Here is a 25,514-nt window from a genome sequence, read left to right as displayed (position 1 = left end):
GAGGCAGTTAGACCCCAGATCTCCATTTCAAATTCTTGCAGCCTAGCCCCCAACCTGACCAAAAAGAGGTGGTTTATTCTCTGGATAAATTCCACAAATTAGGGAGTTGGGGGAGTGTTCAGGGGTTAAATAAAAATGTGTAAACTGGAATACTGAAGGCTAAAACCCCCTACTCCCAGAGTTTTCTAACCTACTCAGGCCCTAGAACAATGACAGTCTGATTTATAGATGACAAGCAACTCTGATAAGCCAAAGAGTAAAAATCTAAAGGTATTACAGGCAATAGGGTCATGAAGACCTGAGGGGTGGGTAGGGGCTGGGAGAAGGAGGGAAAGCAGGAGAAAACGGCAGATATCTGTAACACTATCAACATTAAAAAATATATTAAATAATAATAAATAAATAAATAAGATCTGAAGTTACTGACATGAGAGGGTTCCCGAACACTCAGCCCAACCGGATCTTTTTAATAGGAACCTAAGTCAGTTAAGTGCCTTTACAGCAGAGGAAATAATACTATATGCATGAAAGAAAGAGAATATTAACAAAAAGGACATTCAGAGAATAGTCTTGGAAATTAAAAATATAATAGCAAAAATGAAAAACTCAATAGAAAAGAAAGTATTTAAAGCTGAAAATCTCAAATGTGCCCCGGCCAGTGTGCTCAGTGGCTGGAGTGTCAGTCTGTCCACCGAAAGGTCTCAGGTTCAATTCCTGGTCAAGGGAGCAAACCTGGGTTGCAGGTTCCATCTCCACCAGGTCAGGGCACATGCAGGAGGCTCAACCAATCTGTATGTCTCTGCATTGATGTTTCTCTCTCTTTCGGTACACGCAGGAGGCAACTAATTTGTGTGTCTCTGCATTGATGTTTCTGTGTGTGTGTGTGTGTGTGTGTGTGTATAACTTTGCCCCTCCCCCCCCCCCCCCCCCCCGCTTCCACTCTCACTAAAAATCAACAGGAAAAATGTCCTGGGTGAGGATTAACAACAACAACAAAATCTCAAAAGCCAAAAGACAATGTGATGGAAAACAGGAGAAAGATAAGAAAATCAGAGGGTCAGTCCTAAAGATCAAACTCCAAAGAAAGAAGCTCCAAAGAAAATGGAGGGAAGGATATAATCACAAAAATATTCTTAAAACAAAAAGACAAGAGTTTCTAGATTGGAAGGGCTAACCAACTGCCCAACACAGTGGATGAAAAGAGATCCACACCATAGCACATCACCATAAAATTGAAAAAACACTGGAAGGTATGTCAGAGATAAAAAAAAAAAAAAAAAAAAAAAACACTGGAAGGTAAAAGGGAATATAACAATGCAATTTCCAACCTGGAATTCTATGTCCAGATAAATCATCAGTCAAATGTGACACAAGGAGAAACCAAGATGGCGGCATAGGTTAACGCCGGAGATCGCTGCCTCGAACAACCACTTCAGAGATATAACTAAAGGACAGAACAGACAGCATCCAAAACCACAGGAAGGCTGGCTGAGTGGAAATTCTATAACTAGGAGGAAAGAGAATATCATACCCAACTCAGAGGAGGCAAAGTGCTCAAGTGAAATACTCAGGTGCGGAGTGCGCGTGCGGAGCGGGCTGGCGGCGGAGGGCGCGGTTGTTGTTTTCAATCAGGAGGGAGTTTCAGACTCTGGGCTCCAGATCGGGGTGAGTCACTGGGGACCCAGACTCAAACGAGAGAAGCGGGACTGTCTGGCTTTGGTCGGAACTCGAAGGCAGCTTTCTCTCCGAGGTTTGCAGCTGTTGCTGGGACTCTGAGAGGCAGAGCCCCTGGGGAAGGAACTGAGAGCAGCCATAACTGCTTGCTCCACCTGCCCTGTAGATCCCTGGGGACCCGCCCCGCCCAAGCCCTGCACAGAACCATTTGCCGGATAGCCTCAGGCAAACGCTAGATTAGCACCGCCCTAGAGATCCAGCACAGAAGCCCTCCCACTGCAGACACAGCGGACTCTCATAGCCAGTTATCCTGGAGGTCAAATCACCCCCGGTATTGCCGACATCAATCAAGGCTTAAAGGCAACAAGACTGCGCACAAAGACCACTTGGGGGTGTACCAAGAAAGCATAAAAAATGCGGAGACAAAGAAACAGGACAAAACTGTCAATGGAGGATATTGAGTTCAGAACCACACTGTTAAGGTCTCTTAAGAACTGTCTAGAAGCTGCCGATAAACTTAGTAAGGCCCTCGAAAAGACTGGTGAGACCGCCGATAAATGTAGTGAGATCCTCAAGAAATCTAATGAGACCCTCGATGTTGTGATAAAGAACCAACTAGAAATTAAGCATACACTGACTGAAATAAAGAATATTATACAGACACCCAACAGCAGACCAGAGGAGCGCAAGAATCAAGTCAAAGATTCGAAATGCGAAGAAGCAAAAAACACCCAACCGGAAAAGCAAAATGAAAAAAGAATCCGAAAATACGAAGATAGTGTAAGGAGCCTCTGGGACAGCTTCAAGCGCACCAACATCAGAATTATAGGGGTGCCAGAAGATGAGAGAGAGCAAGATATGGAAAACCTATTTAAAGAAATAATGGCAGAAAACTTCCCCCACCTGGTGAAAGAAATAGACCTACAGGTCCAGGAAGCGCAGAGAACCCCAAACAAAAGGAATCCAGGAGAACCAAGATGGCGGCATAGGTTAACGCCGGAGTTTGCTGCTTTGCACAACTACTTCAAAAGTGAAACTAAAAGACGGAACGGACATCACCCAGAAACACAGGAACGCTGGCTGAGTGGAAGTCCTACAACTAGGAGGAAAGAGAAACGCAGACGGACACTCAGAGGAGGCGCAGTGCTGAAGTCAAATTCTGAGGTGCGGAGTGCGCGGAGCGGGCTGGCGGCAGAGGGCGCGGTTGGTGTTTTCAATCGGGAGGGAGTCGCAGACTCTGAGCTCCAGATACAGGCAAGTCTTTAGGGACCCAGACTCAAACGGGAGAAGCGGGACTGTCTGGCTTTGGTCAGAGCGAGTGCAGCTTTCTCTCCCAGCTTTGCAGCGGGTGCTGGGACTCAGAGAGGCAGACCCCTGGGGACAGGACTGAGAGCCGCCATAACTGCTCTCTCCGGCCCACCCTGTTGATCCTGTGCGACCCGCCCTACCCAAGCCCTGCACAGAGGCATTTGCCGGATAGCCTCAGGCAAAGGCTAGATTAGCACCTCCCTAGAGGACAGAAGTTCTCTCACTGCTGACACAGCTGATTCTCATAGCCACTTGGCCTGGAGGTCAAACCCTCCCTGGAATTAGCTACAACAATCAAGGTTTAACTATAAGACTGGGAACAAAGACCACTAGGGGGTGCACCAAGGAAGCATAACAAAATGCGGAGACAAAGAAACAGGACAAAATTGTCAATGGAAGAAATAGAGTTCAGAACCACACTTTTAAGGTCTCCCAAGAACTGTTTAGAAGCCGCCGATAAACTTAATGAGATCTACAAGAAAACTAATGAGACCCTCGATGTTATATTGGGGAACCAACTAGAAATTAAGCATACACGGACTGAAATAACGAATATTATACAGACTCCCGACAGCAGACCAGAGGAGCGCAAGAATCAAGTCAATGATTTGAAATGCGAGGAAGCAAAAAACACCCAACCGGAAAAGCAAAATGAAAAAAGAATCCAAAAATGCGAGGATAGTGTAAGGAGCCTCTGGGCCAGCTTCAAGCGTACCAACATCAGAATTATAGGGGTGCCAGAAGATGAGAGAGAGCAAGATATTGAAAACCTATTTGAAGAAATGACAGAAAACTTCCCCCACCTGGTGAAAGAAATGGACTTACAGGTCCAAGAAGCGTGGAGAACCCCAAACAAAAGGAATCCAGAGAGGACCACACCAAGACACATCATAATTAAAATGCCAAGAGCAAAAGACAAAGAGAGAATCTTAAAAGCAGCAAGAGAAAGAAACTCAGTTACCTACAAGGGAATACCCATATGACTGTCAGCTGATTTCTCAACAGAAACTTTGCAGGCCAGAAGGGAATGGCAAGAAATATTCAAAGTGATGAATACCAAGAACCTACAACCAAGATTACTTTATCCAGCAAAGCTATCATTCAGAATTGAAGGTCAGATAAAGAGCTTCACAGATAAGGAAAAGCTAAAGGAGTTCATCACCACCAAACCAGTATTATATGAAATGCTGAAAGGTATCCTTTAAGAAGGGGAAGAAGAAAAAAAAAGGTAAACATACAAATTATGAACAACAAATATGCATCTATCAACAAGTGAATCTAAGAATCAAATGAATAAATAATCTAGTGATCATAATAGAATCAGGGACATAGAAAGGGAATGGACCGACTATTCTTGGGGGGGGGGGGGAAGGGGTGTGGGAGATGCGGCAAGAGACTGGACAAAAATCGTGCACCTATGGAAGAGGACAGTGGGTGGGGAGTGAGGGCAGAGGGTGGGGCGGGAACTGGGAGGAGGGGAGTTATGGGGGGGGGGAGAGGAACAAATGTAATAATCTGAACAATAAAGATTTAATTTAAAAAAAATGTGACACAAAATGATTTATATCCCACACACCATTTTAAAAAGATACTAGAGGATGTGCTCCACCAAAATGAGGGAGTAAGCCAAGAAAGAGAAAGAGGTAGTAAACAAGATACAATATCAGAGAATGCATAGGAGATTGAATGATAATGAAGGAAAAACCTAGAATGGTTATAAGTTTTGAAACAGGAAAGGACTATATATATATATATATATATATATATATATATATATATATATATATATATATGCAACTAAATGACCGGTTGACCGGTTGCTATGACGCACACTGACTACCAGGGAACAGATGCTCAATGCACAGGATCAGGCTCCCTCTTGTCTGGATCAGGCCTGCGGGGATCAGGCTCCCTCCTGTCTGATTCGGGCCTGCGGGGATCAGGCTCCCTCCTGTCTGATTTGGGCCTGCTGGAATCAGGCTCCCTCCTGTCCGATTCGGGCCTGCAGGGATCAGGCTTGTGGGGATCGGACGTGCGGGGATCGGGCAGAAACCAACTCTCCAACATCCCCCAAGGGGTCCAGGATGTGAGAGGGCACAGGCCAGGCTGAGGGACCCCACCAGTGCACGAATCCGTGCACCCGGCCTCTAGTTATTTATACTAGCCCAGATGTCTTTCTCAAAAGTTAAATATTATATAAGTGCAAAAAGACTTAAACCTCCATGAACTCTAATTTAAAAAAAGAAAAGAATGAAAGAGGAGGCAAAAGCAATAGATGCAATCATTGCGATATGCCCACCTTCCATCAGCGAATTTATCCTTTTTCATCTCATGGCACACATAAACAAATTACTAAAATTCTGCAGCACAGCAAAAAATATATATATTAGCCAATTAGACAAAAAAAGTATAATTTTTATTGATTTACCAAAAAAAAAAGTAATTACATACCCCTTGTGCTCCAAAGTGACTTTTTAGAAAATTAGGTGCCTATTGGTATATAAGGTATTCTGGTACCACGAATTAACCAATCAGATGCAACCATAGAGTTCTATAAGATCAGCTCCATTATATGACCTATATATATATGGTTCAAGATAAGGCATTGATACCAGATGACTATTGCTGTGTTGGCTGCTGTCATTTTTTATTTGACAATCTAAGGGAAAAGAGGTCTGTGCTACATGTTTTAAACATTCTTGTAGCATATCGGTTGAAAATCACTGTTCTATGCTGATATAAATATCCAAAGTTCTAGCCCTGGCCGGGTAGCTCAGTTGGTTACAGCCTCATCCCAATATGCCACAGGTTGCAGGTTGGAGCCCAGGTCAGGGCACATATAAGCATCAACGAATGAGTCCATAAATAGGTAAAACAACAAGTCTGCTCCTCTCTCTCTCTTCCCCTCTCTCTCTCCCACTCTCTCTTTTTCTAAAAAAATCAATAAATACAAGTTAATCAGCAGTAGATAAGTGGATAAAATAGCTATGGTACGTTTATACCATGGAATACTATGCAGCAGTAAAAAAGAAGGATCTCTTACCCTTTCAGATAGCATGGAGGGATCTGAAGAGTATTATGCTAAGCGAAATAGGCCAGTCAGAGAAAGACAAGTATCACATGATCACACTCATACGTGGAATCTAAAGAACAAAATAAAGTGATAAACAGAGTGGTTCCAGAGACAAGGAAGCATGGAACAGAGTGCAGAATCTCAGAGGGAAGGCAGGGGAAGGTGAGTAGGTGAGAGGTAATCAACCAAAGAACTTGAACGCATACATGCATAACCCATGGACATAGACAATAGGGTGGTGAAGGCCTGGGGCGAGGAGTGGAGGGGAAGGGGGAGGAGGGGGGGAGGGGTAGAAAGGTCAATGGGGGAAAAAGGGAGACATTTGTAATACTTTCAACAATAAAGATTTAAAACAAAAAAATATCCAGCCCTCAATGGTTAGAGCATCGGCCTGTGCACTGAAGGGTCTTGTGTTCAATCCCCAGTCAAGGGCACGTACTTGGGTTGCAGGTTCACTCCCTCTGCAACCAATCTATGTGTCTCTCCCATATCAATGTCTGTCTCTCTGTCTCTGTCTCTGTCTCTCTCTCTCTCTTTCACTCTCTCCTACCCCTTTCTATCCCTTCCACACTCTGTCTGAAAATCAATGGAAAAAATATCCGGTGAGGATTAACAACAACAAAAAAGAGAGAAAGAAAGAAAAATCCAAAGTTCTTCTGAATAAGAGATTACCATATCAGTTATGTCTTTCCACAATTACCAACTTCAGGTTACAACATGGTACTTGACAATGGTTCGATTAATTCTCCTGATCAGAAAAATGTTTAATTAAAATTAAAGAACAAATGTGAGAGAGATTCAACGATCTTTTTTTTATTTCTTTATTGATTAAGTTATTACATATGTGTCCTTATCCCGTTATCCTCCCAACCCCCACACTCATGCCCTCACACCCCTGTTGTCTGTGTCCATTGGTTCAGCCTATATGCTTGCATATAAGTCCTTTGGTTGATCTCTCCCCCTCACCCACACCCTCCCCTGCCTTCCCCCTGAGGTTTAATGGTCTGATCGATGCTTCTCTGTCTCTGGATTTTTTTTTAATTAAATCTTTATTGTTCAGATTATTACAGTTCCTCTTTTATTACAGTCTGCCCCCATAGCTCTCCTCCACCCGGTTCCCAACCCACCTTCTGCCCTAAACGCCCCCCCTCCCCCCCACTGTCCTCATCCATAGGTGTACCATTTTTGTCCAGTCTCTTCCTGCACCCCCCACACCCCTTTCCCCCCCCCCCGAGAATTGTCAGTTCACTCCCTTTCTATGCCCCTGATTCTATAATATTCACCAGTTTATTCTGTTCATCAGATTTTTTATTCACTTGATTTTTAGATTCACTTGTTGATAGATATGTATTTGTTGTTCATAATTTTATTTTTTTAATTTTTTTAATTAAATCTTTATTGTTCAGATTATTACAGTTGTTCTCTTTTTTCCCCCCATAGGTACCCTGCACCCGGTTCCCACCCCACCCTCTGCCCTTACACCCCCCCCCCCACAGTCCTCATTGATAGGTGTAAGATTTTTGTCCAGTCTCTTCCCACACCCTCCACACCCCCGAGAATAGTCAGTCCATTCCCTTTCTGTGTCCCTGATTGTATTATAATCACCAGTTCATTCTGTTCATCAGATTATTTATTCACTTGATTTTTAGATTAACTTGTTGATAGATGTGTATTTGTTGTTCATAATTTGTATCTTTACCTTTTTCTTCTTCTTCCTCTTCTTAAAGGATTCCTTTCAGCATTTCATAAAATACTGGTTTGGTGGTGATGAACTCCTTTAGCTTTTTCTTACCTGTGAAGCTCTTTATCTGACCTTCTATTCTGAATGATAGCTTTGCTGGATAAAGTAATCTTGGTTGTAGGTTCTTGGCATTCATCACTTTGAATATTTCTTGCCACTCTCTTCTGGCTTGCATGGTTTCTGTTGAGAAATCAGCTGACAGTCGTATTGGTACTCCCTTGTAGGTAACTGATTGTTTTTCTCTTGCTGCTTTTAAGATTCTCTCTCTGTCTTTTGCCCTTGGCATTTTAATTATGATGTGTCTTGGTGTGATCCTCTTTGGGTTCCTCTTATTTGGGTTCTCTGTGCTTCCTGGACTTGTAAGTCTATTTTTTTCACCAGGTAGGGGAAGTTTTCTGTCATTATTTCTTCTAATAGGTTTTCAATATCTTGCTCTCTCTCTTCTTCTGGCACCCCCATAATTCGGATGTTGGTACACTTGAAGCTGTCCCAGAGGCTCCTTACACTATCTTCATATTTTTGGACTCTTTTTTCTTTTTGTTTTTCCAGTTGGGTGTTTTTTGCTTCTTCACATTTCAAATCTTTGACTTGATTCTTGCGATCCTCTAGTGCTGTTGGATCTCTGTATAATATTCTTTATTTCAGTCAGTGTATGCTTAATTTCTAGTTGGTCCTTTTTCATATCCTCGAGGGTCTCACTAGATTTCTTGAAGGTCTCACTAAATTTATCAGCGGTCTCACTAGCCTTATTGAGGGTCTTACTAAATTTATCGGTGGTTTCTAGAAAATTCCTGAAAAACCTTATAAGTGTGGTTTTGAACTCTATATCCAGTCATTTGCTTTCCTCCATTTCTGTCATTTGTGACCTGTTTCTTTGTCTCTGCATTTGGCTGCTTCCCTGTGTTGATAAAGTGGCTTTGTGTGCTAGGTGTCCTATAGGGCCCAGTGGCTCAGCCTCCCCAATTACCTGAGGTGGACACTCTTGGTGCACCCCTTTGTGGGCTTTGTGCACAGTCTTGTTGTAGTTAAGCCTTGATTGTTGTAGGTATCATTGGGAGGAACTGACCTCCAGGACAATTGGCTGTGAGAATCAGCTGTGTCTACAGTGGGAGAACTTCTGTGCTGGAGACACCCTTCAGTGGGGCTTTGGTGCTCACTGAGTCTGCCCCCTGAGTGTGTCCCTTATGGATCTGAGGAGCTGTAATCTGGATGGTCCCACTCTGACCACTGGGTACACTGGCTCTTGCATCTCTGAGGTGGTGCTAATTTAGCCTCTGCCTGAGGCTACCCAGCAGGAGCTATGGAGAGATCTACAGATTCCTCTTCTTTGTTTAGGGTTTGGAGGTGCCCAGATGAGGCCCCGCTGTGAAGCACTGCAAGCTACTGTGGGGCCTTGGGCCTTCTTTTGGAAGTTCTGGGTCTCTCTGACCCAGCTGCAGTTTGTTAGGTAATTTTCAGATTGCAAAGGGCCAGGCCTTTCATATGCAAAAACCTCTCCGCACAGCTTGGGTGGGGCAGGGTCACAGGGAATCAACAGGGCGGAGCAAACAGCTATGGCTGATCCTCAGTACTACCTTAAGAACCCCCCGTCTCAATGTCCTGGTAATCGCTGCAAGCACCTGAGAGAAAGCCGCCCTCGAGTTCCGACCAATGCCAGACAGTCCAGTTTCTCCCCGTATGAGTCTGGGTCCCCAGAGACTTGCCCGGAACTGGAGTTCAGAGCAGTCGGAAGCTTGTGTCTCCCTCCCGATTGAAAAAGACGACGGTGTCCTCAGTTGCCAGCCCTTTCCACATGCGCCTCCGTAACTCTGCACTTTACTTCCACACCTCCTCTGAGTCTCAGTGTGCTTTTCTCTTTCCTTCTAGTTGTAGAATTTCCACTCAGCCAGCCTTCCTGTTGTTCTGGATGATGTCTGTTTTGTCTTTTAGTTGTAGTTTTGAAGTGGTTGTGTGAGGCAGCAATTTCAGGTGTTTACCTGTGCCGCCATCTCGGTTTCCCCCCCCTCTGGATCTGTTTTTTTTTTTTTTAATCAGTTTATGTTGTTCATTATATTCCATGAAGGGAGTAGATCATGTGATATTTATCTTTCTCTGACTGGCTTATTTCACTTAGCATAATGCTCTCCAGTTCCATCCTTGCAGTTGCAAATGTTAAGAACTCCTTCCTTGTTACCGCAGCAAAGTATTCCAATGTGTAGATGTACCACAGTTTTTTAATCCACGTATCTACTGATGGGCACTTAGGCTGTTTCCAAATCTTAGCTATGGTGAATTGTGCTGCTATGAACATAGAGGTGCATATATCCTCTCTGATTAGTGTTTCTAGTTTCTTGGGATATAGTCCTAGAACTGGAATCACTAGGTCAAAAGGGAGTTCTATTTTTAGTTTTTTGAGGAATCTCTATATTGTTTTCCACAGTGGCTGCACCAGTGTGCATTCCCACCAGCAGTGCACGAGGGTTCCTTTTTCTCCACATCCTCGCCAGCACTTGTCGTTTGTTGATTTGTTGATGATAGCCATTCTGACAGGTTTGAGATGGTACCGCATTGTCATTTTCATTTGCATCTCTAGGATGATTAGTGACTTTGAGCATGTTTTCATATGTCTTTTGGCCTTTCTTCTGTCTTCTTTTGAAAAGTATCTATTTAGGTCTGTTGTCAACTATCTTTTTTTGATAAATGTTGCCTCTTTTTAATCAAGGACTAACATCATTTAACTGCTCTGTTACCTAATTTAGAGGCTTCTCCAAAAGTCCAGTGAAGAAAATCAGTACAAGCAAATGAAATTTTAAAATTCAGTCACCAATAAACAAGCAAACAAAACAAGCACCCTGGCTCCCTCCCCAAAATTATTTGGCCCAGTTCATTCAAAGAACTTCTAGTGGACCCTTTGTACTCTTAAATTTGACAGAAATCATATAGGATTTTATAGGAAACTATAGGCCCAGCACATGAAATCGTGCGCGGGTAGGGTCCCTAGGCCTAGCCTTGATCAGGGCCATCTTCCGCCTGCTCGCCAGCCCCCAGTCCCGCCCTGCTGCCACCCACCCGTTTCCCGTGGTTCCCCGTTCTCCATCTTGCAATCGGAGCATGCAGGCAGGCGAGAGGGACCAAGAGGTAAGTCATTCCACTTGTTCGCCAATCCCCAGTTGCACCCCGCCGCCACCCACCCCAGTTTACCATTCACCATCTGGCAATCAGAGCCTGCGGGACTGAGAGGTGGTCAATGCACCTCATAGCGACTGGTTGAGCGATCATTCTGGTAGTTATGGCATTATGGTCACTGGGCTTTTGTTATATAGGATCACAGTGCAGAATGTAGCTCTAGAAAATATTATATTGCCAAACTCACCACTTATCCCACTAAGTAGAAACTGAGAAGAAAAACAAATTAGAGGTGCATATATTGAAAGGCTTGTCCCACCCAGGTCTAGCTGAAAGGTAACACCACAAAAAAAGTGCTCACAATCACTCAGAATAAAATTATTTCCTTAAATAAAGCTAAAATAGCAAACTAATACAATCCTAAAATATCAACCATTTTAGTGTCATTTTTTAATTGACCAATGCAATTAAATTCCATTAATAGCTAATTTTTGCCAAATTTAATTCTAACAAACTCATTTAACTTAAAAGATCATAAAGAAAGGATAAAATACTCCATATTTTTGTATTCCTACAATTCAAAAGCAACAGGCTCTTTTTTTTTTTTCAGGCCATGAATAAACATGCCATACTTCAGGCTTTTTAAAAGTATATTTTATTCCAAAACTAGGAGTGAAAATAAAGCTCAAAAAGAAATGACTTCCCAGCCTTGAATTCAGTGGCATTAATATTAATGACAATCCCACTCATTTCAAAGTCATGGCCCAGAGTGTTTATATTATGAAAAATGGGTCTGGAATGTCATCTTCAGTAAATTTTAAATTGTTTAATCTGAGGTTTTACTAGATTTGTAACAGCTGCACTTGTGTTTACAACTATAATACCGTCTTTACAGCATGGCACTCCTTTATGCAGTTTTTAGATCTGGTTGGCACAAACATGTTGTATTGATCAATGGAAATGAGTTTGGTATCTCTCCCTTGCTACAAGTTTAGTTAGAATAAAGTTTTGTTTTGGATTAACATTGTACAACAAATGCATCATGGACCTTCAAAAGTTTTATGGTATTGGTTACAAAGGGATAGGACAAAACCCTCCATTCATATACAAACATTTGGAAAATGACTCAATTTGTGTTTGTGGAATTTAAATTTTGTTTGGGGAATAGATATGCATATCAAATACACTGTGGATCTAATTTGTTTGCTGGCACTCCTTGAGAGTCTCAGGGCACATTACCAAGCAGAAACTGGTTAGGCAGTATTAAAGAAAATTACATTTCTTCTAATACCTCTATTTACAGAGTAGAAAGATGCAACTAAAAAGCCTGCCAAGACTTGCTTAAGAATGTTCCAATGGGAAGCCTCCACAACCCTTGGACATGGGGCTGCTGGTGCAATGAAAAGAGCACCAGACAAGAGTTTAATTTCCCTGGGTAACGGTCAACAGCTCTGTCACCAACCTCTGTTTCCTTCTCTGTAAACATTTCAAAAAGAACATATTGTTGAAGGTGAATGTTTTCCGCTAAATTCAGTTGAGTCTGGGTAACCAGAAATGCTTGGCTCTTTTAGTAACTAAAATTATTATGGTTATGCCATAATAATTGAGACACATTTAAAAGTTGCACAAACAGAAGTAACCCCAGAAGTTCTTCAGCAGCTATCCTCTTTTGGGGCAAACTCTCAGGAACCCCCTAATACAGGTCCAAATTACAATTTTTTTAAAAGCTCCACTCTATTTTTTTTAAAATGTCTGCCTTACCTTGGCACATATGGTTACTATAAGAATCACATACAATCTATATGAAACTAATTTGGAAAGTGTGAAACACGTTTACTAGGGCTTATGACCAAAGTAATGTTAGAAATGAACCAAGAAACCAAAAGAGGTAAAAAAATAAATAAATAAATAAATAAATAAATAAAATAAATTTTTAAATCAATAGAACAAAAGTGCCGACATCTAAAGGGTATATGGTATATTATTGCTAAGGAACAATAATAATAAGCTTTTTTTCCTACAAGTATGAAATTTTGAACTAGCCAGAGAACATAGATTATTTTAATAATTCCTCCAATAAGTATGATAAATTTGTTCTGAACTAGCTACCCATTTTTCCCCCTCAGTGTTGGTTTGACAACTGAATGCATTTCAAAATGACTCAAAAGTTACTAAATTATTTTAGACAAAGGTCATAAATTCACATGTCCACAATGGGCAAAGTAAATAAGTAAAGCGACCTGATGGGCTTGAGGCAACTGGAAGACAAAGCTCCATCCACAGAAGACAACCAGAACTTAGCTCCAGACAGCTGCTGACAAAAGAGGTGTCAGATTGAGTGTGTCAGACCGCCCTTCATCTTAAAAATAATAATAATAAATTGAAAATATGGACTTTTAAGGTGAAATTGCTTAGTGTTTCAATGTTCATAAATGACAAAAAAATCTTAAAACATCATGCAAGCCAGCTCTGGATGGATGGCTCAGTCAGTTGGAGTGTCATTCCTACAGCAAAAGATTGCAGGTTTGAATCCTGGACAGGGCACATACACGGGTGTGGATTCAATATCCAGTCCGGGCACATATAGGAGGCAACCAATTGATGTTTCTCTCTCACATCAATCTTTCTCTCTTTCCCCCTTTCCTCCCCCCCTCCCCCGCTCCGCACCCCCCATCTCTGTTCCTCTCTCTCTCAAATCAATAAAAGCATATCCAGGGTGATTTGTATGTTTTTCCTTCATGCTGTTTTCGCTTTGGTCTTATTTTGTTTTGTTTTCTTTTGTTCTATCAGCACCTGTATAACCGTTAGCACAACATGGTCAGGATAGCGCCTCACAGTCAGCCAGATGAGAACTGATCCCACCTATGAAGGGATCAACAACAATCAAGACCCAAATACAATAGAAGGGCCCACATAACCCACACAAGGGACATTCCTAGAGCACCCAGCTCAAAAGATTATGGAGACTACACCACTGGATCCCACAAGACACCCCCTACAGAAGGCCACTGCACCAAGACTGGGAGTCATAGCAGTCCTTTCCAATGCACAGAAACAAACACAAACAAACAGCATAAATGGGAAAACAAAGAAATAGGCCCCAAGTGAAAGAACAAGAGGAATATCCAAAAAAAGATTTAAGTAAAATGGAGGCAAGCAATTTATCAGAAATAGAGTTCAAAGTAGTGATTTTAAGAATGTTCAACAGCAAGAAAAAGGACATACAAACCCATGAAAAAAAAAAAACTAATCAGAAATGAAGAATGACATAGCTGAAATAAAGAAAAAAACCAGAAGGAATAAACTGTAGGTTAGAGCAGTGGTCAGCAAACTGCGGCTTGCGAGCCACATGCGGCTCCTTGGCCCATTGAGTGTGGCTCTTCCTAAGCCTTAGGAGTACCCTAATTCAGGTAATAACAATGTACCTACCTATATAGTTTAAAGTTTAAAAAATTTGGCTCTCAAAAGAAATTTCAATCATTGTACTGTTGATATTTGGCTCTGTTGACTAATGAGTTTGCCGACCACTGGGTTTGAGGAATCACAGCACTGAATCAGCAAATTAGAAGACAAAATACAAAAAAATCACTCAATTAGATCAGCAAAAAGAAAAAATAATTTAAAAGCATGAGGATAGTTTAATAGAACTTTGGGACAAATGAAATGTAGTAACATCACATCATAGGGGTTTCAGAGGGATAAAGAAGTGAGCATGGGAGAGAGACCTGTTTGAAGAAATAACAACAGAAAACTTCCCTAACCTAATGAAGGAAAAAGTCACACAAATTCAGGAAGCACAGAGTTCCAATCAAGATGAAGCAAAGAGACCCACACTAAGACACATGATAATTAAAATGGGAAATGAGAGAATCTTAAGGGCAGCAAGAGAGAGAATCTTAAGGGCAGCAAGAGAGAGATAGTCAGTTACCTACAAGAAAATTACCATAAGGCTGTCAGATGATTTCTGAACATAAACACTACAAGACAGACGGGAATGGCATGAAGTATTCAAATAAATGAAAAGCAAGGATCTGAAACCAACATTACTGTATCCAGCAAGTCTATCATTCACAATTGAAGGTGAAATGAAGAGCTTCCCAGAGAAAATAAGGCTAAAGGAGTTTATCACCACCAAGCCAGCATGACAAGAAATGTTAAAGGGACTGCTATAAGGAGAAGAGAGAGAAAGAAAGACAGACAGAAGAAAAGAGGCATAAAGAATAAAAATGGTAATAAGCCCAGCTGGTGTAGCTCAGTGGTTGAGCATCGACCTATGAACCAGGAGGTCACGGTTCGATTCCCTGTCAGAGCACATGCCCAATTTGCGGGCTCAATCTCCAATAGGGGGCGTGCAGGAGGCAGCTGATCAATGATTCTCATCACTGATGTTTCTCTCTCTTTCTCTCTCCCTCTTCCTTCTGCTCTGAAATCAATAAAAATATTTTTAACTGGTAATAAATAAGTACCTATCTACACTAATAAAAGACAAACATGCAAACTGACGGTACCTTCGCTATGCCTCAAGCCATGCCCACCAGCCAATCAGAGTGACTTTATGCAAATTAACCCAACCAAGATGGTGGCCAGCAGCCACAGAGCTGGAGCAAGAAGGAGGCTTGGTTGCCCCAATGATGGAGGGAGCCAAGCTTCCCGCCTGCCGCGGTGGCTCTGAGCTCCACTCAAAGCAACAAAGTTTCAATTATAGAAGGTAAATAAACCCCAGATACATGCTTTCAGCTGGCTGTGGCCACGGAGCTGGCGCGAGCAGGAGGCTGGGTTGCCCCTGGTGATGGAGGAAGCCAAGCTTCCCTCCCGCCCACGCTGGCCGGCTCTGAGCTCCTCTCAAGGCTACAAAGTTTCAATTATAGAAGGTAAATAAATCCCAGAATAAAAAAGAAAAAAAAGGAGAGGTTGGGAGCTTCCATCGCCCGCAGGCTTGGCCAGCCTGAAAACGGCCCTCAGCCCCTCACCCAGACTGGCCAGGCACCCCAGTGGGGACCCCCCCACCCCAAAGGGGGTGTGGCCAGCCTGAAAACAGCCATCAGACCCTCACCCAGGCTGGCCAAACCGCCATGGGGTGATGGTCACCACTGGGGGGGGCATGACCAGCATGCAAACAGCCATCATCCCCTCACCCAGGCTGGCCAGGCACCCCAGTGGGGACCCCCACCATGAAGGGGGTGTGACCAGCTGCAAACAGCCATCAGCCCCTCACCCAGGATGGCCAGGCACCCCAGTGGGGACCCCCACCCTGAAGGGGGTTTGACCAGCTGCAAACAGCCATCAGCCCCTCACCCAGGCTGGCCAGGCACCCCAGCAGGACACCCACCCTGATCCGGGACACCCTCAGGGCAAACCAGCCGGCCCCCATCCGTGCACCAGGCCTCTATCCTATATAATAAGAGGGTAATATGCAAACTACCCTAACAGCAGGAAGATTAGGAATGACTGGTCACTATGACACACACTGACCACCAGGGGGCAGATGCTCAATGCAGGAGCTGCCCCCTGGTGGTCAGTGCGCTCCCACATGGGAGGAGCTCTGCTCAGCCACAAGCCAGGCTGATGGCTGCCAGTACAGCAGTGGTGGTAGGAGCCTCTCCCGCCTCCTCAGCAGCTCTATGGGTGTCCGACTGCAGCTTAGGCCTGCTCCCCGCTGGCAAGTGGACATCCCCCGAGGGCTCCCGGGCTGCCAGAGGGATATGTGACTGCCAGCTTAGGCCCAATTCCCCAGGGAGCAGGCCTAAACCAGCAGGCGGTCATCCCCCAAGGGGTCCCGGACTGCGAGAGGGCACAGGCTGGGCTGAGGGATCCCCCCGAGTGCACTAATTTTTGTGCACCGGGCCTCTAGTCAATAATAACCTTAAATGTAAATGGATTAAATGCTTCAATCAAAAGACATAGAATAGCTGCATGGATAAGAAAACATGACCCATATATATGCTGTTGTTTATGAGAGGTCCACCTCAGAACAAGACTCACAAAATGAAACTGAAGGGATGGAAAAAATTTTTCCATACAAATGGAAACAAAAGAAAATGCTGGAGTACCAATACTTACATCTGACAAAATAGACTTTAAAACAAAGTTAATAACAAGAGACAAAGAAGGTCACTACATAATACTAATGGGATCGAGCCAACAAAAGGATAAATATATATGCACCCAATATAGGAGCACCTAAATATATGGGGGGGAAAGAAAGAAAGAAAACCTTAGAGAACTTTAAAGGTGATATTGACAGCAAAACATAGTCATAGTAAGGGACTTTAACACCTCACTGTTAAAGTGAGGATATATGATCAATGGATAGATCTTCCGGACAAAACCAATAATGAAACAGAAAAATTAAACAACACACTAGATCACATGGTTTAATTGATATTTATAGAATACTTCATCCAAAAGTAGCAAAATATACATTTTTCTCAAGTGCACAGGGAACATTCTCAAATATAGACCATATATTAGGACACAAAAATAAGTTATAAGTTCAAGAAGATTGAAATCATATAAAGCATCTTCTCAGATGACAATGGCATAAACTAGAAATCAACTAAAGTAAAAACACTCAAAAACATTCAAATACATGGACGCTAAGTAGCATGATATTAAATTATGAGTGGTTTACCATTGAGATCAAGGGAGAAATTTTTTAAAATCCTGGAAACAAATGAAAATTAACACATGAACAACCCAAAAGCTATAGGACAAAGTAAAAGCAGTCCTAAGAGGGAAGTTCATAGCATTATAGGCCTATCTCAAGAACCAAGAAAAATCTCTAGGAAATAATCTAACTCTACAACTGAAAGAACTAGAAAAAGAACAGCAGGAAAAGCCTAGAATAAGTGGAAAGAAGGAAATAATAAAGATCAGAACAGAAATAAATGATATAGAAACTTAAAAAAAGTGCAAAGGATTAATGAAACCAAAATCTGGTTCTTTGAAAGGATAAACAAGATTGATGAATCTTTAACCAGACTCATCAAGAAACAAAGAGAGTGGACCCAAATAAATAAAATCAGAAATGAAAGAGAAGAAGTAACAACAGACATCACAGAAATACAAGTGATTTAAGAAAATATTATGAACAAGTAACTACATGTCATCAAAATAGACAACGTGGGCAAAATGCACAAATTCCTAGAAACATACACTCTTCCAAAACTGAATCAGGAAGAATCAGAACACCTGGATAGACCAATAACAACTAATAAAATGGAAAGAGTAATAAAAAACAGACCAAAAAACTCCCAGCAAACAAAAGTCCTGGTCCAAATGGCTTCACAGGTGAATTTTATCAAACATTCAAAGAACTAGCACCAATCCTCCTCAAACTATTCCAAAAAATACAAGAGGAGGGAAGACTTCCAAGCTCTTTTTACAAGGCCAACATTATCATAATACCAAAACCAGATAAAGACACGGCAAAAAAAAAAAAAAATTATTATAAGCCAATAGATGCTAAAATCCTCAATAAATTATTACCAAATCAGATCCAGCAATACATTAAAAAAATCATACACCATGACCAAGTGGGATTTATTCGGTGGGTACACAGTTGGTACAATATTCACAAATCAATAAATGTGATACATCACATAAACAAAATGAAAAATAAAAATCACATGATCATATCAACAGATGCAGAACAAGCATTCTATAAAATCCAGTACCCATTTATGGTAAAACCTGTAAGCAAAGTGGGAATGGAGGGATCATACCCAACATAAGAAAGACTACATAAGAAAAACCTACAGCCAATGTCATACTCAATGGTCAAAAATTAAAAGTGTTTCCATTAAGTTCAGGAACAAAACAGGGATGTCCACTCTTATTCAATACTAGAGGTCTGGTGCATGAAATTCATGCAATGGAGGGTCCCTCTAGCAGTCCAGGAGCCCTCAGGGGATGTCCAACTGCTATGGAGGCGGGACAGGCTCCTGCCACCGCCACTGTGCTCGCTAGCAGTGAGCTGGGCACAGGGCTTCTGGCTGAGTGGTGCTCCCCCTATGAGAGCGCACTGACCACCAGGGGGCAACTCCTGCGTTGAGCATCTGTCCCCTGGTGGTCAGTGCATGTCATAGCAACCGGTTGTTCTGCTGTTTGGTCAATTTGCATATTAGCCTTTTATTATATAGGGTAGTACTAGAAGTTCTAGTCATAGTAATCAGACAAGAAGAAATAAAAGGCATCCAAACTGGAAAGGAGGAAGTAAAACTGTCTTTATTTGTAGATGACATGGTATTATATATAAAAAACCCTAAAGACTCCATCAAAAAACTACTACATCTAATAAATAAATTCAGGAAAGTTTCAGAGTACATAATCAACATCCAGAAATCGATGGTATTTTTATCTATCTATAATAATAAAAGGGTAATATGCTAATTAGACTGGACATCCTTCCAGCCATACTTCCGGATGAAGCCTGGGCTGGAGCTGTCTTTATTTATTTTTTATTTTTTTAAATATATTTTATTGATTTTTTACAGAGAGGAAGGGAGAGGGATAGAGAGTTAGAAACATCGATGAGAGAGATACATTGATCAGCTGCCTCCTGCACACTCCCCACTGGGGATGTGCCCGCAACCAAGGTACATGCCCTTGACCGAAATCGAACCCGGGACCCTTGAGTCCGCAGGCCGATGCTCTATCCACTGAGCCAAACCGGTTAGGGCTGGAGCTGTCTTTAAAGAGACTGTCTTTACTGCATTGTATGCTCTTGCCTCCTTTGTCAATTATTAATTGACCATAAAGGTGTAGGTTGGTTTCTAGGGCTATTTTTTTGTGTTCCATTGGTCTATATGCCAGTACCAGGGTGTTCTGATTACAATGCAGTATAGTTTGCAGTATAGTTTGATATTCAGTATTGTGATTCCTTTGACTTTGTTCTTCTTTATCAAGATTGCTGTAGCTATTTGAGGTGTTTTTGGTTTCATATACATTTTTAGATTATTTTTTCTAGTTCTGTGAAATATGTCATTGGTATTTTAATAGGAACTGCATTGAATCTATAGATTCCTTTAGGTAGTATGAACATTTTAATGATGTTAATTTTTCTAGTACATGAACATGATATATGCCCTCACTTATTTTTGTGTTCCTTAAATTTTTTCTTCAATGTCATATAGTTCTCTCAGTAGAGGTCTTTTATCTCCTTGGTTAAATTTATTCCTAGATGTTGATTATGTACTCTGAAACTTTCCTGTATTTATTAGATGTAGTAGGTTTTTTATGGTGTCTTTAGGGTTTTTTATATATAATACCATGTCATCTACAAATAAAGACAGTTTTACTTCCTCCTTTCCAGTTTGGATGCCTTTTATTTCTTCTTGTCTGATTACTATGACTAGAACTTCTAGTACTACCCTATATAATAAATTGGACAGGTACAAGAAAAACAATGAAACTAGACCATCAATTTACACCACACACAAGAATAAACTCAAAATAGATAAAAGACTTAAAAATAACTTATACAACTCCACACCAACAAGACAAACAATCCAATTAAAAAATGGTCAAAGGACCTGAATAGATACTTTTCCAAATAGGTGATACAGATGGCCAATAGACATATGAAAAAATGTCCAACGTCACTAATCAATTGACCATAAATTATTTCTAGACTCTCATTTTTATGTCAGTGATACCAGCAGCATGCTGTTTTGATTATGATAGCTTTATCGTAAATTTTGAAATTGGTAGTATAATTATTTCATTCCTTTTTTTCTTTTTCAAATTGTTTTGGCTATTCTGGGTTCTTGACATTTCCATATAAATTTTAGTAACTGCTTGTCATTTTTTCCGGAAAAAAAAAAAAAAAAAAAAGCCTGTTAGGATGGATTTTAATAGAAATTGCATTGACTCTGTAGATGTTTGGGGGAGAACTGCCAACTTAACATGAACATGGAATGTCTGTTCATTTAGATCTTTAATTTCTTTCAGCCATGTTTTGTAATTTTCATTATGCAAGTCTTGCCCTTCTTTTGTCAACTTTTTTCCAAAGTATTTTCATTTTTGATGTTATTGTGAATAGACCTTCTTCAATTTCATTTTTGGGTTGTTCACTGCCAGTATATAAAAATACAGTTGATGTATACTGATCTTGTATCTTTATATTTATTTCATGCAGATTTTGTTTTGTGAATTCCTTAGAATTTTCTACATAAACTTTCATGTCATCTGTGAATATAGACATATAGACAGTTTTATTTCTCCCTTTGTATCTGGATGCCTTTATTTTTTTTCTGCCTATCATCTCCATTTCATTGTTGAACAGAAGAAGGGTGGAGTGGGAGGGGAGTGAACATTCTTAACTTTTTCCTAATATTAGGGGGAAAGCATTTAATCTTTTACCAATATACAGTATGATATCAGCCATACATTTTTCAAAAATGTTTTTTATCAGGTTGAGAAACTTTCCTTCTGTTTCTAGATTATTGGGAGTTCTTATCATGAATAAATGTTGGATTTTGTGAGATGCTCTTCTGTATCTATTGAGATGAGGGTGTGGTTTTGTTTATTCTATTAATTTATTACATTAACTGATTTTTTAATGTTATATTAACTTTGCATTCCTGGGATAAATCCCATTTGGTCATGGTATATAATTCTTTTTATATGTTACTGAATTTGCTTTGTAATATTGTTTAAGATATTTGTGTCTATGTTCATGACAAATATTGGTGGGTAATTTTCTTGTGATGTCTTTGTCTGGTTTTGGTTTTATGGTAATGCTGGCATCTTAGAATGAGTTGGGAAGTGTTCCCTTCTCATATTTCCTGAAAGTGGTTGTGAAGGATAAGTGTTATTTCGTCTTTCAATATTTGATGGAATTCACCCCTGAAATTACCTATTCCTGGATTTTCCTTTATGGGAAAAATCTTAATTACAAATTAGGAATCAATTCTTCATTTCATTGATTTTACTTACTGTTTTTCTGTTTTCTATTTCACTGATTTCCACTCTTCTCTTTATTATATCTTTCCTTTTTCTTGCTTTGGGTTTAATTTGCTCCTTTTTCTCATTTCTTAAGGAAGAAGCTTAAGTTATTAATTTGCAGCCTTTATTCGTTTCTAATACAACTGTTTAAAGTTACAAATATCCTTTTAAGCACTGTTTAAATAGCATCCCACAAATTTTAATATGTTGTGGTTTTTTCATTCAGTTCAAGATATTTTCTAATTCTCTTTGTAATGGCTACCTAACAAGATAGAACTATCCTTCTTACAAATGAACAAGGTTTTACCCTTTTTCCAAAATGAGCAGAAGCACAATCCCAAGAGTTATTGTATTTTTTGCTGACCGTATGGCGATAGTCTCACTGAATATTCCGTTGCCTAAAGATTAAATTGTAAAGTTAATTTCCAACAACTTGTATGTAAAATAAAAATGGGAAGAAGAGCGAAGATAATTTGCTAACACAAACTTACTATACAACCCAGCAATTCCACTCATGTATCTATTCAAGAAAAATGAAAACATATGTCCACACAAAGACTTGCACACAAATGCTCAAATCAGCATTATTTATAATAGCCAAAAAGTAAAAGCAACTCAAGTGTCCATCAACTGATGAATGGATAAACAAGATGTGGTATATCCACACAATGGGATACTATTCAGCAAATAAATGAACTACTTACTCATGCTACAGATGGATAAATCTCAAACGCATTATGCTAAGTGAAAAAAGCCCAACACAAGACAGCACTTACTTTATGAATTCATTCATATGAAATGTCCAGAAAGGCTAATCTACACAGACAGAAAGCAAACCAATGGTTGTCTGAGGTCTTGAAAGCCAGAGCCAGGATTCAGTATGAACTTGCAAACACAAACTTGTTATGATGATGCAAATGTTTTAAAACTGAATAGTGGTGATCATTGCACAATTCAAAAAATCTACTAAATTTACTAAAAAACACAATTCTTTATATATCAGAGTATATTTTTTCAAAAAGGTGATTTCCATTAGAAATGTACCTTCTTATAACTAGAGAAAGGTATCAGTAAGATTACAGATGCTCCTATATTAGAGATTATGACAGGAAAATGATTTCTACATACCCAGAAGGGATTATGAAGAACCTAAGAGAATGAACCAGATAGCTTTGCAAGGTCTCTTCTAAACTGATTTCAAAAAAAACAAAAATGATATTTAGAATTTATTTTCTTTTATTAGATTTGCATTTTTACCTAACTTTTCTGATGAATTTTTAACTTTTTCCTTCCACTTATGCATTTTTATTAAAACACTACAAACGCAATGTACTTCTCCAAAGGTGTTCTTTCATCTTAAAAAGTCGGTCATTCGGGAGCCATAAACAAGAACAGAGAATATACAGACCCCACCCAGCTAAAATAAAATTTTACAAATGCATTTGGTGCTGATTTCAAGCCTGATTTGAGGCTTCACCACTACCAACTTGGAACTGCCACACATGTGCGATTTCTCTGGCACTCTATGCAGCCTAGCTAATCAATCCAACTTTCTACTGCCCAGGCTGGCCTCCCTGTAGCTGGTTTTCATAAATACAAAATTTGTATAATTGTTACTGGAACTACTTGCTGAAATATGGAACTAGTTTAAAACACCACTCATTTTAAAATGTACATGCACAGTTTCACATGCATGCAGCAACACATCTTCCACACTCAGCCAATCAAGTTAATGCTTTTTATTAAGGAACGGAACAAAAAAGTCTAATACAGAGTTTGCCTGTCTTTTCCGGAACCTTAGTAAATATTTTTCAAGAAATCAAGAGGAATATGACTGAATAATAAAAAAAAATGAATGAAAATGTATAACAAAATATAATTATTCAAATTCTAAAGCAGGACCTAACTTTTACCCCGGGGTAAAAGGCCTTTGCTTTAACTAGGGAAAGCAAATTCTTTTTGGATGCAATCTTTCTCGTATGAGTAATGTATATATGTGCTTATTTCCATGTGAATCTGGCACAGTACATTAGACTGAAACATCAATTTGGTTTAAGTTTAATGCATAAAGTCACAATGAACATGTTTTCTATCTAAGCTTATGTAATAAATGATCCCAACACATGGTATGAATTCTACCACTTGTAACAACCTTCCCTCCCCTCTTGAGGGGAGTAATGAGAAAATGTCCTGAGCTGCACATCACTGAAGGTGAGTGACATCCACAAACAGCTGAAGTTGGGTGGCCCGAAAGTGCCCTGTTCCTCTGATCAATCAATCACATCTCATTTAAGATCCATTCATTAAACGGGACACAAGTTAGAATAAACCCAGGAGCCCGGGAGCTTTCCAAGCTTCAGATTAGGACAAAAAGCACACGCACACACAGACCTTGGCCAGAAAACTCCTCGGCCCCTTTCCTTAAAATTCTGGTCCCAAATCTGTTGTTTCAAAAACTCCAAATCCTTTCCCCTCTCCAGGGGAACACGACCATGGAGGGCTCGTGGTTGTAAACACTCCCCCGATTAAAAAAATAATAATGGAAAAAAAGCAAGCCAACAAACAACACCCCCCGAAAACTCTTTTAAGGGTTTTGGGCCCGATTTGGCCTGGCGCTGAAAGACAGTGGTGGGGAGACGAACGTCCATCAAAACCCTCCTCCCCGCCTAGGCCGAAAGGCCTGAGGTCACGAGGGCCGGGCCTCGCCCCCCGGCGCCGGAGCGGGAGGGGAGGAGGAGCGGAGGGCGCAGCCGGCGATAGAGGGTGAAGGCCCCGGGTCCGGGAGGAGGAAATTCACCTCTGCGCCCCTCCCCAAAGAGACCTGGCAGCCTGCGGCAACCAACAAAAACAACAATAAAGCCAAACGCATCTGCCGCCTCTCCCGGGGCGCCCTCCGCCGACCCCGCCCCCTTCCCGGCCCCGCCCCCGCCGGCGGCCCCGCCCCTGCGCGAGCTGGCACCACCCCACGCCCCCACCCACTTCCCCTCCTCGCCCCCTGCACTCGGCGGGAGCCCGCTCGCCCACCTCCGGGCGCCGAGCGCGGCGGATGGGCGTTCTCGCGAGTCTTCCCTCCCACCCACCCCTACGCCCGGGCTGACGTGTCGGCCAGACCCCCCAGAGGAAGCGGGGTGCTGCGGCCTCTTACCCGGTGGTCCGCGCCGGAGCTGCTTCAGCAGTTTGGGCCGTGGCGGGAAGGACGCCACCGCCCGAGTTCTGTGGCTTGAAAACTTGGCTTCGCCTCCAACAGTTTCTTTGTTTTGTTTTGACTTTTTTGGAATTTTCCCGCGGTCGCTCGGCAGTGGAGCCGCGCGCGCCCGCAGTGCACTCTGGGGCCTGGCGAGCGGCCCTCCGCGCCTCCGCGGGAAAATTCCAACGAATCGAGGGGGCGGGGCGGAGCCTGTCACCGGCTGGGCGGAAGTCGCCGGCGGGCCGGCTTCCGGGCGGCGTGGTGGGCGAGCTGTGGCAGCCATCGTCCAACTCTGGTGACCCGCGGAGGAAAAACCCGGGGGTTTTAATCGGGTTGTGGCCCAATTATTTCAACGCTGTCTTCACAATGCAGGGGAGGTAAAATGGAAATTGGATTTTGTTTTTAAGAAAAATTGAGTGTTAAGGGGCTAAGACCACCAAACAAGGCCTAGACCAGTGATGGCGAACCTTTTGAGCTCA

The 25,514-nt window shown here is 41.5% G+C and overlaps 1 protein-coding gene across 3 annotated transcripts in view; it reads right to left on the bottom strand.

The window, feature by feature from the left end:
- Positions 1-25,204, bottom strand: part of FANCC (FA complementation group C) — a 281,158-nt gene extending 255,954 nt beyond the window's left edge. For all 3 annotated transcript variants that reach the window (XM_059656415.1, XM_059656419.1, XM_059656416.1), the window contains exon 1: positions 24,994-25,204. The gene's annotated coding sequence lies outside the window, so the exon portion shown is untranslated. The remainder of the gene's footprint in view (positions 1-24,993) is intronic.
- Positions 25,205-25,514: the final 310 nt, after the last annotated feature.

This window comes from Myotis daubentonii, chromosome 11 (genome assembly GCF_963259705.1).
Source record: "Myotis daubentonii chromosome 11, mMyoDau2.1, whole genome shotgun sequence".
Taxonomy (NCBI): Eukaryota; Metazoa; Chordata; class Mammalia; order Chiroptera; family Vespertilionidae; genus Myotis; species Myotis daubentonii.
Note: the sequence above shows the minus strand (reverse complement) of the source record. Positions and strands in the feature narration are given on the sequence as shown.